Below are 13,295 nucleotides of genomic sequence, written 5' to 3'. Positions count from 1 at the left end.
TAGCGAGTATTCATTATACAGGTTTGATTATATCCCAGGCCAGCACAGTACTGGTAGAAGACGACACCAGTAGCGAGTATTCATTATACAGGTTTGATCATATCCCAGGCCAGCACAGTACTGGTAGAAGACGTCACCTGTAGCGAGGAGGAAGACATTCCATCCCAGAAGGTCCCTCGACTTTTTGCAGGGTACAAAAGGAGCAGACATTGGGATCGGGCTTCTAAGACATCTGTATCTTCCAAGATAACAAGCTTGTGTTAAAAAAAAGGAACCTATCGAAATTCTGCAAGTGGATCTTGGCTAAAAAAACATGCCAAACGCCGACGCGATACGTCGCCCTTACAATAGTGACACATAAAATATTTCTATAAATGGTTTACCTAAAATAACGAAAAATGCAAAATTGGAGGGTCAATAAAGAAAAAGGTTTTACTGCTACATTTTTTTCTTTTGAGTTCTGAGGACACTTACAGCCGTTGGGGCACCTTTGGTGTTGAATTTAGCGCAAAGCTACACGAGGGCTATTTGCGCTAGCCATCCCTAAGTTAGCAGTGTAAGACTAGAGGGAAGGCAGCTAGTCATCACCATCCACCGCCAAGTCTTGGGCTACTATTTTACCAACAAATAGTGGGATTGACCGTCACATTATAATGCCCCCACGGCCGAAGGGGCGAGCATGTTTGGTGAGACGGGGATTCGAACCAGTGACACGCAGATTGCAAGTCGAGATCCCTAACCACCTGACCATGCTGGGCCTTACCTGGCAGAGCCCATCTCCTCTCTAGGTAGCTGTCTCTAATTTACACTGTAAAACTAAAGGGTAGGTTGCTAATCAACACCTTGGGCCACTTTCTTACCAACGAACAGTGGGATTTTCTGTCACACCATAGCGCCCCCACAGGTGAAAGGGCGAGCATGTTCAGCGATGGGAATTCGAACCCGCAAGCCACAGATTGCGAGTCAAGCGCCCTAACCACCTGGCCATGCAATATACAAGGAAAATAAATTGTGTTGCAATTTCTTTGAACTAACCACTGTTTTTGAACTATTTCTGTTGTGTTAACTGGTCATTTCGTTTTTGAATCTTAATTATTAAGATAGTGTTTTCATATACCTCATTTTTCTAATATAGAAAAAATAAATTTAACCATGAAGTATATTATTGTTCACAAGGTCATTTTTCATACAAGTCTTCACTTTGAGATGGACAATTACATAAAATTTATTGGAGGTCATCATTTACATACTTCTACAATAAATATATGATTCATGAAAAATTAATAAGTGACTAAAATCAAAAGTAAATACAAGCACACATTAATATTTTCATAAGTAAGAACAAACCACAGTCACTACAACAATAGCACACTTATCAAACCAAAACACACAAGAGATGCTAGGAAACACATAAATATCATTATCAATAAACATTTCATTAATGTGTTTCCCAGATGCAAACTGAGTAACCATAAAGGTTAATTATTCCTTTATTTTAGTGTTACATTTCAATTCAATGAAAATGAAATACCGCTGTCAAATATAACTAGGTCATGCAATACAATGAAACAATTTAAATCCTACTAATGTAGTAGTATCAAGTGGAAATAAAATTTTACAAAGTTATTATGTATCCCAAGTTCAAAAATAAAAAGAAAGAGATTCATTTTATATAATTATTATCATAAATACAACTTGATGAACACCAGTTGTATATATATATATATATATATTTAAACCAATTTGCTGTGTATATACAATTATTATTATGTACACATAATGCAGTTCTACTCGATAATGTATCCACAGGCAAACAACCAAAATTGAACTTAAATAAAATCTACTTGATCAATATGTGCAGAGATCCACATTGTGACTTTCAAAATTTAGGTTTCAACAAAAACAAAACAAAGAATTTCTAAACTTGATGAATCTAGACATGGGACATAAACACCATTCCTTAAAAACCTTAGTTCACTTTCTTATAGTTCTTCATAAAAATAACGTTTCAGGTCCAACTATTCAAAGAATAATAAACACTTTACTGATAAAAACTTGCAGAGATAAAGTCTGATAGATTAAACAAGTATAATGAAAATAAAATTTAAATGGTAAACTATTTTCATAAGTACAAAACCACCTTCATCTTCTTTGTTGGTTACTCACAAATTAATACTCTAAATATTGTAATAATATTACTGAGCTTAGAATATTCACACCAGTTGTATAAGAATTACAGGAATATAGTACGTTTTCTTTTACCAAAATACCCATACCCTAAAACAAATGCAAGACATTTTTTTTTTTATACCTTTATAAGAAAGTAAGACAAAAATAAATTAATTTGCTACAGTTAGTTACAGAAATTATGCCATTTCTAACACTGATTTCTAAAAAAGAACTTTAATATAAGTATTATAAAGAAAAATTAGAAACTAACAAGTGTTTAATGCTAATATAACATTCTTTGTCTGTTGTCTAAACTTATGCTGTACTGTTACTTACAATTTTTTCTTCATATGTCAAATTAAATAAAATTAGTATAATAAGCTTAAAAATGAATAGAAATTTTTGAATGAGTATGTTTTATCACTTATTGACTAGTGACTGGTAAATTTGTGTTAAACCAGGAGATTCACATGATAGTTTATTTTTAACTCATCACTCTTAAATTCCTAAAGTACACTAGGTAAAGGTAATTACTTATATGTTCTTTATTTCAGAAAGACACTTCTTTAAAATTGTTATTTCAATATCAGTTTGTTAATTGTTTTTTAAATAATTCCGCAGTGTGCTAGCAAGTGGAAAGATCACACAAACATAGCTAACAACAACTGTAATCTAAAGTATTAGTAAGTTTAACCAACATTAATTTATAAATTTCAGGACTTGTAAAACAATATGCAGCTTAGTTTATCAACATCTAAAGCTACTACTAGATATGATTACGAGAAACCCACTTTGAGACTAATAATGTTTGGAGAAGGCTTGAATGTACCTGATGATGACAAAACCTTGTCAAAACGTTGTACATTTGCTGTTTTGTTAAACTTATATTAAAGTTTTTTCTTCATTACCCATTCAAGCCATCTCCAAGCATTACTACTACTACCAGCTATTCTTGAACAGTAATATTACAGGATCAAAACAACATTAGAAAAGATAATAAAAATAAAACCTGAAAGTATACAGGTTGGTGAAAAATGTTGGTAACTTTAACATATAAAATGATGTAAGAAAGTTTTTATTATAATTAATGTTCTAAAGCATACATTCTGAAAACATACTTGTCTTAATGATTGTATGAATTCAAGACAATTTTGTCTCACACAGCTACTACAGGCACAATGTAAATAAAGTAATATGTGCTTCCTTTAACTAAATTAACACTTATACAGTTAGAGATGGTTAAGTTGAAACTAGTATGTTTACAGCTCAATAAAAACATTTGAGCATAAGAAAAACAACTGCTCCTTTTCAACAGTATCCAGTAATATATAGCCATAATAAACATCAGGAGCCAACAGTTACTACACTTTAATATATCTAACCCTGAAATTAAAGTGCTTTATCTACCAAAAATACACAGTGCAGAAAAATTAAATAAAGCAACCATATTTATTAAATAGTGTGAGAAGAAAAGTAAATTGCTAATATTTCTGAGAATAAATTTAATGTATCAAAACACAGTCCAGCTATGCAAAGCCCAAAACTGATCACACATTTTGATATTTAATTTCCATCACAAAAGGCATGCACAGCATATTTTATGCAAGACATAAATCAATGACAATTTTTAACCGTACTTCAATGTACAATATTCTTTCATGTTATAAATAACAACTGAATACTGAAATGTAGCAGTATTCTGAAAAACACTGTCAGATATTCCCCTTTCTACTGTTTTGGAAGAACTTGGTACTAGTACTTTTATTCTAAATCAGTTTATTAATAAATATAATGATATTAAACCATTTTTTTCAAATAGATGTCAACACTAACTATGGCACTGAGGGATGTTCACATATCAATAAAGAGAGAGAAAAAAGGATTAATCATGGCAGTGAGTTATGTTCCAACTCATGTTTGAAATGGCTGAATATGAGAGTTTTTCAATCTTCTATACTAATAAATTCTCAGTATTAAAGAAAGTTAATATCTCATTTGTTTTACTAATGACTGAGGTTTCTCACCAAATAGTTAGACTAAAATTAAAAGATCAATGTACTACACTGGTAATTTTTTTACCACTGTGTTTATATACATAGCATTCTATAATACTTGCATATAGAATGTTCTTCAAAATGCTGAACTAATAAAATACTGAATTATTAAAAACCTTTAATTCTGATATACTTTTTTTTCTTTCAGTTTAATTTTTGTTTCAAGGGCTTCAGGATGCACAAAGTTTTAAAATAACAGAGTAATAATTCAAATTTTTTCCCCTTTATTAGCAACTTTTATGCCTTTTTTAGATAAGTTTTAATTGAGTAGTTAGAAAATGCAAAAAGATACAAGATTAAAGACATAAATAACACAAGAAAATTATCCAAACATGGAACTGAACACTTTGAACATCAACTAATCCTGTGAAATCTACTGGTAGGAATTAGTACACAGAACAACTCCCAAACTGTCACTGAACAGAAAACAACAATTCAGAATTACAAATATTATAGGAAGTAAGCTGTTTTGACAGGGGTGAGGTGGAATATAAATATAAAAACTGTGTGGTAAGTTGAAATGGAGGTCATACTGAAACATATACTTAAATATAAAAACTGTGTGGTAAGTTGGGGGTGAGGTGGAATATAAATATAAAAACTGTGTGGTAAGTTGAAATGGAAGGTCATACTGAAACATATACTTAAATATAAAAACTGTGTGGTAAGTTGGGGGTGAGGTGGAATATAAATATAAAAACTGTGTGGTAAGTTGAAATGGAGGTCATACTGAAACTTAAATAAGAAATAGCTTCAAATTTTGCTCCTTACATTGGTATCTATTTCACATTTTTACCATTACTAGTTTTTCACTAGTAAATGTTTGAACAATTTCAACTGGAACACTGTACTTAGGCTAAAGCCGATTCAAAAACTTCACAGTAAAAGCTTTAAATAAACAAAAAAAAAAACAATTTCAATCTTGCATGTGTGTGTAATTTGATTCAAGATTGTGTAAGTTATCTGATAACACAGTTCATATCTTTCTAAACATATATACATTATAAGAGAAATTCTGTTTTTCTGTAATCCAGCTTTACAAGACAAAATACTGACAATGTACTGTTTTCTACAATAAAATATAACCCTTGTATAGTCAATTACATATTTTAAATTTTACTTCTGAATAGAAAAAAAAACAAACTACTGAATGTCTACTGACAAGTGTATATATATATAGGAGTTTTACTAAATATCACAAGATTTCTTGTACGATTTTATTGCATTTTTAATTGAAAATAGTGTTTTACATACTAGTAGTTACTCAAAGTATGCTGATATTTCTTATTGATAATCTGCAATTAACAACAACTGAGACACAGTAAACAAACAAGAAAACATATGTAATAAAGATAACACATGGATGGTTTTCACAACTTGTCTCAACATTGTTTTTCCCCATCTCAATGTTTTGTTCCAGATACCACCATGTTGGAGAAAGTGAACATAATGACAAAATATAGCTGTAAAAACATTATAACTCAAAATAACAAACAAAATTTGAAATACAAGAACATGCATTTTATAGCTTTGTATGTTTTCAACCTAATTCTACTTACAACTTATACTTTAAATGATATGTAAGTTTCTTATTAATATACTATAAGAGCTATCATATTTTTTATTTAAAAATATACTTTACAATTACTATTTAAAAAGGTATAATTGGAGATAAAATTTCTGTTACTTTTTTAACCTTTTTAAGATTTATTTATGTTGAAGCTTTATTATACCCACATCACTTGATTTCTATGGTTTACCTTAGTGAATTGAAACTAGATGCAACTTGCTGCTTTGGAAACATGAAATACAAATGTATGTACATAAAGAATCAATACACATACTTGGAAGGCTTAAGAGGAAAGAAACTTTACAAGTAGCTTTCTTCATATATAAAATAAGTATAAATGAATATTAATAAATACACATATATAACAAAACCATTTTCACAATCTACCAAAGATCAATGTATGCTAAAGACATTTCATTAAGTTGATAGCATTTTTACATTTCTTTTTATTCTTGCTTTCTTTCTTCAGTATATAGTTAAATTTTCATTCATAAAGTCTGAGGACTGTTATAATAATTCTGATTAGCTAAGCACATTTATAACCTCTATGTTAAAAAATCAAAAACTTTTCAACTGCTTGTTACATTTCTTTCTTCAATTAGAAAAAAAGAAAAGAAAAAAGGTTTCCACCATGTTAACAAATATCTGGAGTATATACAAAAATGATACATTTAAATCCACTATGGACAAAATGTTTTTGTTAATATATAAATTTATGACAATATCAAACCAAAATCAAACGTTTTTTTTTAATTAATAATATTTTCAAACATTTTTCATTTTCCCTGACAAGATTTGAACTTTCGTAAACTGAAAAAAAAAAAAGATTTAAGAGAGTTCAAAACTTTTAGGAGTTTCTACAAGTTCTAAAAGTGTTTAAAACACTGAACACTTACTAAAGTCTGAAAAGTGTCAAGAACACTGAAAGAGTAGTAACTCATCATCTGTAGAGGAAAAGTCTGTGAACATGAGCAATAATTGGTTTATTTTGTGCAATAGGAAATTAAAAGTATCCAGACATGAGAGTTATTCAGAAAGCAAAAAAAAAATCAAACTCCCTTTGCTCATTATGTAGCATTACACAGATGTTGGTGCAGACACCTCACATTTTGCTCTCTCAATTTGTTTGAACTGGTTGAGGGCCTTGAGTTGAATAATAAGGTGGTAGTTGATCCTACAAAAAAAATAGTGTGTGTGTTTATTTATATATGTATATATATATAAATTAGACTGTTAGAGAGAAAAAATCACCTTTAAAAACTATGGTAATAATTTATTAACTTGGCAATGTTTTGTGCAAATGCTCTTTTTTTTAAGCCAGAAACAAGTCTGTCAATTAATGAGATTTATTTCATTTTATCAGCTTCTCATTTTTCTACTTATTCACTGTATCTATATACAAACACTTACAAACATCTATACAGTAATTGTTTAACTTTATAAATGATATACTTAATATTGTCCAGGAATGTCTAAGAAAGAAACTAAAAAACATTTTATGGTACTGTAACACTTATAAGTGAACATAATCAAGTTTTGATGGTTGGTACTGTAACACTTATAAGTGAACATAACCAAGTTTTGATGGTTGGTACTGTAACACTTATAAGTGAACATAATCAAGTTTTGGTGGTTGGTACTGTAACACTTATAAGTGAACATAACCAAGTTTTGATGGTTTATGTGACATTATATCACAATAAGACTGATAATATGTTGCTACAAATCTATCGTTTTTGGTTCTGCATGTGTTTCCAGTAAGAAGAATGTCTTGCTGCATACCATTAGGTCAGTGAGGCAAGCAACACACAAATACTAAGTCATAACTCTATTTACACCAGTTCTTTATAAGATATTAATTATTTTTCATAATGGCTTGTTACTGTATGGCATGATCTACAGATCAGTGGTTTGTGAGACATTCTATCACACTAGGACTGATAACTTTTTGAGTCTTTCTCCACTGACCTTGTACAGATTTTTTGATAAGAAGTTCAAAAAAACATCTCCATTGTATCAGGCCAGTAGCAATAACTGATATTTTATAAGCAACTGATATAAATAGCATTTTGAAAGAGGTTTTACATATTGCATGATAAGCTCTGGTATCGAATGAAAGACCTTGCTGCCAGTGGTTGAGATGCTCTCTTATTGGAAACCATTATAAAACCTACTTTGAAGGTAATAAGCTGATAAACCAATGTGGCATGATTGTTACAAATTTTAAATACACTAACTTGTTTAAACTATAAATCATATTAACTTTCAATTCTATTATTAATCTTTCATATTAAATATAAATTTTTTTTCACTGACCACTTCAAGTCAAATCTGTATTTGATAACTTGTAGCTTATATCTGGAAAAAATACTAACTGTTTAGAAAAGCAGATTCTGCAATTAAAAAAATGTGATAAAATATTAAGTACACAATTTCACTAGCAAATAAATGATGATTTCTAACATTATGAATACTGTTCTACGATACCATGACAGTATTGGTGATTACACAGCCTGACAATTGTAGTTTCTTTTAAACTTGAGTATAACTTCTGTGAAAAAAACAACAACTAATTTTCTCTTATGGTTTATTCTCATTTCAAAAAAGTAGTCCTGTTGTCTGACAGATGTCTTTCTTTTCATTAATTTCCAGTTGAAAACACTGACCTGTCTGTTGTCTGCATTATCAGGAGGAGCTGATGGATGAACAGAAGATGCAATGGAGGATGTAACTGTTGAGTGACTTGCTCCTATGTATAAGTAATAATGAGTATTATAAAAATTCACACTACATGTACTAACTCAGTATATAACATTGTGGTTTGTGGTACAAAGTCTAAAAAGAACTATATCCATCAATAAGCATCACTTTGAATTTGTTACAGTTAGCTCCATTGACTACAATAGTATATACAAGGTAGGGCTAAAAACAAAACATGAAAGAGAATAGATAAAAATGGGTAATTATTCTAAGTATAATTAAAAAAACTGGTAACTATGTCATCTACACCCAAGTATTAGATTACCTAGATAAATTTCTGTATTGATAACTATGGTGATAATAAAGGTTACACCTAGCATTAATAAAGTTAAAATTAATTATTCATTTAAGTTTTTTCAAAAATAATATGTATATATTCTACCCCTGCCTTTAAGTGTGCTTAACATGTTTTGCTGGTACTTTATTGGTACTTTCACAGAAGTAAATTACTGGTACCTAAAAAAACAGCTGACAATAATGACAAAATATTAATAAATGGGCCAAATTAGGCCATTGAATCAAAGTATGTAAAGTTACTGGTATCTATAAACAGCTAACCATAACAATAAACTGAAGTAAACATTTATGTGAATAATAAATAAAATTTACTTATTAATAAAAATAATTAAGCAGTTTGTTATATTTATGAAGTGAAATATAAAATGTAAAACGAATCATTAAATAATAGAAAAAGTGGAAAGAAGGTGAAAAAAGGTGATAATAAGCAAGTAGTAACACAAGATGCTGAGCAGTTCAGAAAAATCTTTAAAGCTTTATTACATAAATATGTGTATTTCTACCTACAGTGCCTTGCAAAAGCCTTCACCCCCCTGTGCTAGTAATAAATTTTAGGTATTTTCTTGTGAAAGACAACCTAAATAGCCAAAAATATTTATTATATTAATCTCAGACCAGTTGCTAAAGATTAAAAAGGACAAAAGGTACATTGTTACCCAATTTAGTGACATAACATAAAAAAATCTTGTAAACACGTTGCAAAAGGCTTCACCATTGTTGATTTAATGTCACTTCCCTGTTAAAGTAAATACAAGTGCTATGGAGCCATGTGAAAATATACTTTAGGTCATATAGAGCCATCAGTATTGATTTAAGTAGAGTATTTTGAAAGTTAAAATTTGGTTTACTGTTACATATAGAAAATGATGAGAAAACAATTTCTACAGACCTAAAGGAGAAGATCGTTCAGAAGCACAATTCCAGAGAAGGCTATAAATCAATTTCAAAGGTTCTCAATTTGACATTAAGTACTGTAAAACTGGTTGTGAAGAAATGGAAAGTGTGTCACACTACCTCAACCTTGCTAGGATCAGATCACCCTAAGAAAGTCTGCACTCGAACAAGCAGAAAAATCATCAGAAAAGCAACTGTCAAGCCAACAGTGACTCTGAAGGAGCTGCAAACTTCAATAGCAGCAATTGGAGTTATTGAACACACCTTAACAATATCATGTACCTTACACAAAAAAAGCTTGTATGGTAGGGTGGCAAAAAAGAAACCACTGCTGACAAAGATGCATCTTAGATCGTGAATGGGCTATGCTCGTAAACATTTCATTAACCCTACAATGTGTCAGAAAGTTCTATGGTTAGATGAGACCAAAATAAAACTTTTGGGGTTAAATGACAAATGGTATGTATGGCAGAAACCCAAAACTGCTCATGACATGGCAAATACAGTCCCAACTGTCAAGCATGGTGGTGGGTCCATAATATTGTGGGGATGTTTTTCTGCAGCTGGCACTGGAGAACTTGTACACACTCAAGGGATCATGGACAGTGTAAAATATACACAGATGTTGGAGGTAAACCTAAAGAAGTCAACTGAAAAATTAAAACTTGGTTGAAAGTTTACATTTCAACAGGACAATCCCAAACACAGATCATAGGCAACACATGAATGGTTTCAGAGAAACAAAATTAAAGTCCTCGACTGGCCAAGCCAAAACCCAGACCTAAATCCACTCCAAAATCTGTGAAGAGACTTGAAATATGCTGCCCATTAAAGACATCCTTCCAACTTTCAAGAACTGGAGGATAACTGCAAGCATGAGTGGACAAAAATACCTCCAGCATACTGTGAAAAGCTTGTAGAAGGTTATCCAAAACGACTTTCAGCTGTCATTGCTGCCAAAGGAGCTTCAACCTAATATTAACTGAATAATCATATTAGGGGGTGAAGATTTTGCAACATGTGTTTTCAAGATTTTTTTGTGTTATAACACTTAAGTGAGTAAAAATGCACCTTTTGTTCTTTGTAATCATTAGAAACTGGTCTGAAATTAATATAATAAATATTTTTGCAAGGCACTGTAAGTTGATGTTGTACTTTCTCACTTGTAATACAACTCACTTTACACTGCTTTATTTTTCTTGGCAATAGACACAGATCATGTTAGATGTGAAAATAAAATAAGGCTCCTGAAGGTGTGTTTGTTGACTTAAGCTCCTGAAGGTGTGTTTGTTGACTTAAGCTCCTGAAGGTGTGTTTGTTGACTTAAACTCTTGGAGGTGTGTTTGTTGACTTTTACTCTTGGAGGTGTGTTTGTTAACTTAAAGTCTTGGAAGTTTGAAGTAACCTGTTGGTACCAAGCTTGACTGTAGGTACTTGTGCTGTTGAAATGCTTAAGTCAACAAACACACCTTCAGGAGCTTAAGTCAACAAACACACCTCCAAGAGTAAAAGTCAACAAACACACCTCCAAGAGTTTAAGTCAACAAACACACCTCCAAGAGTTTAAGTCAACAAATACATCTCCTCACTCTAGAGATACTCGCTGTAGCTGTCTTTTCCACCGGCCTTTTGACCTCATCCTGGAAACGTAATATATTTTAAGTGAACCAATGTCATTTTATTGCTGTTGTCTTTGTCCATTTTTAAATTATAATGAATAATATATTTTCAAACCAAGAAATACACATGCATGTACAAACATTTCACAAACAAGAAAATTAAAGGATTAATGAATGAAATTTATTAATCAAAACAACTAACATGATGCAAATGAAAAAAAAATCTCAAGTATTATGACTGAAAATCATCTGACATAATGAGAAAAAATATATCCTGAACAGACATCTACTGTACTTTAGTAGATGTACAATGAAGTATATTGGAGGGAGAGAGATCTTACCAATCATTGCAGTGTGGGAAAACTTCAAAGAAAAGTTATTTGTTACCGAAATAATGTGATATGATTTGGAGTATCCATTTACAACAATCAGATATAATTAAATGTTATTCATCTTCAATAAAAAGCAATTTTAAATTTTAATACTGTGCATTATTTAAAAACGTGCTATATTAAAAGTAATGTATTATTTGAAATATTATCGGATTTTAGAGCAGAGAAAGCTAGTCTGACTGGAGGTACAAGGAATTCAATATTCAATACAAAATTTGAAACACTAACTATTAAGCAGAGTGACAAATTCTACAGAGGCAAACAAAATCTGGGAGTAACAGCAAAGGTAACAACAACGTTTATGATTTTACTTATTACTGCTGACTGCATCAAACAAATTAAATTCATTAGTTCATTAATACCCACTTAAGTGATCCGAGTTTTAAGCAACATTTGCACACTATCGAAAGGAAAGGTGAACTTAAAAACCAAATATTTCTATTGGTAAATAACATGATTGTTCACAGACTGAATTTATAGAACATTCTTGGTCCACCAGACACAAGGTTGATCATCAAGGATGTTTTCAATGTCTTCTTAAAGGACATTGTCAGAGGATTTGTAGTCCTTCTTGACCTAGAAGTGACTCAAAAGACCTGACAGACAAAGGATTGACATTGATGATGCAAGCTGGTAAAACACAGTCTTCAGAAGGACAAGAGATCCTGAGGGGAAGCTATGGTTGTTTGCAGTATTTCCTTCACAAACAGTGATTTTCTTTTCTACCAGCTCTGACCTGCTGTATTTCATTTACTTATTTCCAGCTGCTAATAGTTTACAGATGTTGGCATCAGAAAGAATTATTTTCTTAATGCTTCTCCTGTCTTTGGAGTAAGTGTCTTGGAACTAACACCTGAATGAAGAGTTTTGAGGTGTGTTTTTCAAGCAACTCTCCCAGCTCATTTAAGAAGGAGACATCTGCATTTATGGATGAATCATTAGTGTTGTAAGGCCTAGTTGTTTGCTTTTCAATAACAAACTAAGCTCATCACTGGTGGAAGGAACAACCTCCTTCATGCCATCTTCCTCTTTGTCTGATAATTCATCTTCAATAGTTGCTCCAATTTCATCAGTTCTTACACTTCATCGTCAGGAATTCCTTCCCTCTATCTTTTAGTTACAACACCTTTTGACTAATTCTATCACACTCATGGGTGGCTTTGACTTCAAAAGTTTGCAGCAAAAGGTTGTAATCTGGTCCCCCATCAAAGAGTACAGCTTATCGGAGACAAGAAAATCTTCTGTTCCATCAAAAGCATTTGAAATGAAGTTGTTCTTCAGAGCAGTGATTGTTTTCAAGAGATAGGCTTTCCTAGCTTGTGACCAGAATTGGATCATGCCATCTCGGGCTAGTGATAGGATTCTCTTTGGTTGTTTTCTCAGTTACTCCAACATCATTCACTTGAATATTCCCAGTGGTCTATATCTATTGGGAAGTGTGAAAAAAAGTAATATGCAGCAAAAATATGCAACCCTAAGTTCAACTGACTTATAAAGCACTGAGGTAAGCTGATTGGCTGGCTGATAATCAGTAGTCCTC

The 13,295-nt window shown here is 31.5% G+C and overlaps 1 long non-coding RNA gene across 1 annotated transcript; it reads left to right on the top strand.

The window, feature by feature from the left end:
• The first annotated feature begins 3,676 nt into the window (after window positions 1-3,676).
• LOC111087545 lies at window positions 3,677-5,193 on the top strand. The gene is made up of 2 exons (XR_002612220.1): window positions 3,677-4,706; window positions 4,904-5,193. It is a non-coding gene; the product is annotated as an uncharacterized LOC111087545 (long non-coding RNA).
• Window positions 5,194-13,295: the final 8,102 nt, after the last annotated feature.

Source organism: Limulus polyphemus, unplaced genomic scaffold, assembly GCF_000517525.1.
Source record: "Limulus polyphemus unplaced genomic scaffold, Limulus_polyphemus-2.1.2 Scaffold2277, whole genome shotgun sequence".
In the NCBI taxonomy this organism is placed as follows: Eukaryota; Metazoa; Arthropoda; class Merostomata; order Xiphosura; family Limulidae; genus Limulus; species Limulus polyphemus.
Note: the sequence above shows the minus strand (reverse complement) of the source record. Positions and strands in the feature narration are given on the sequence as shown.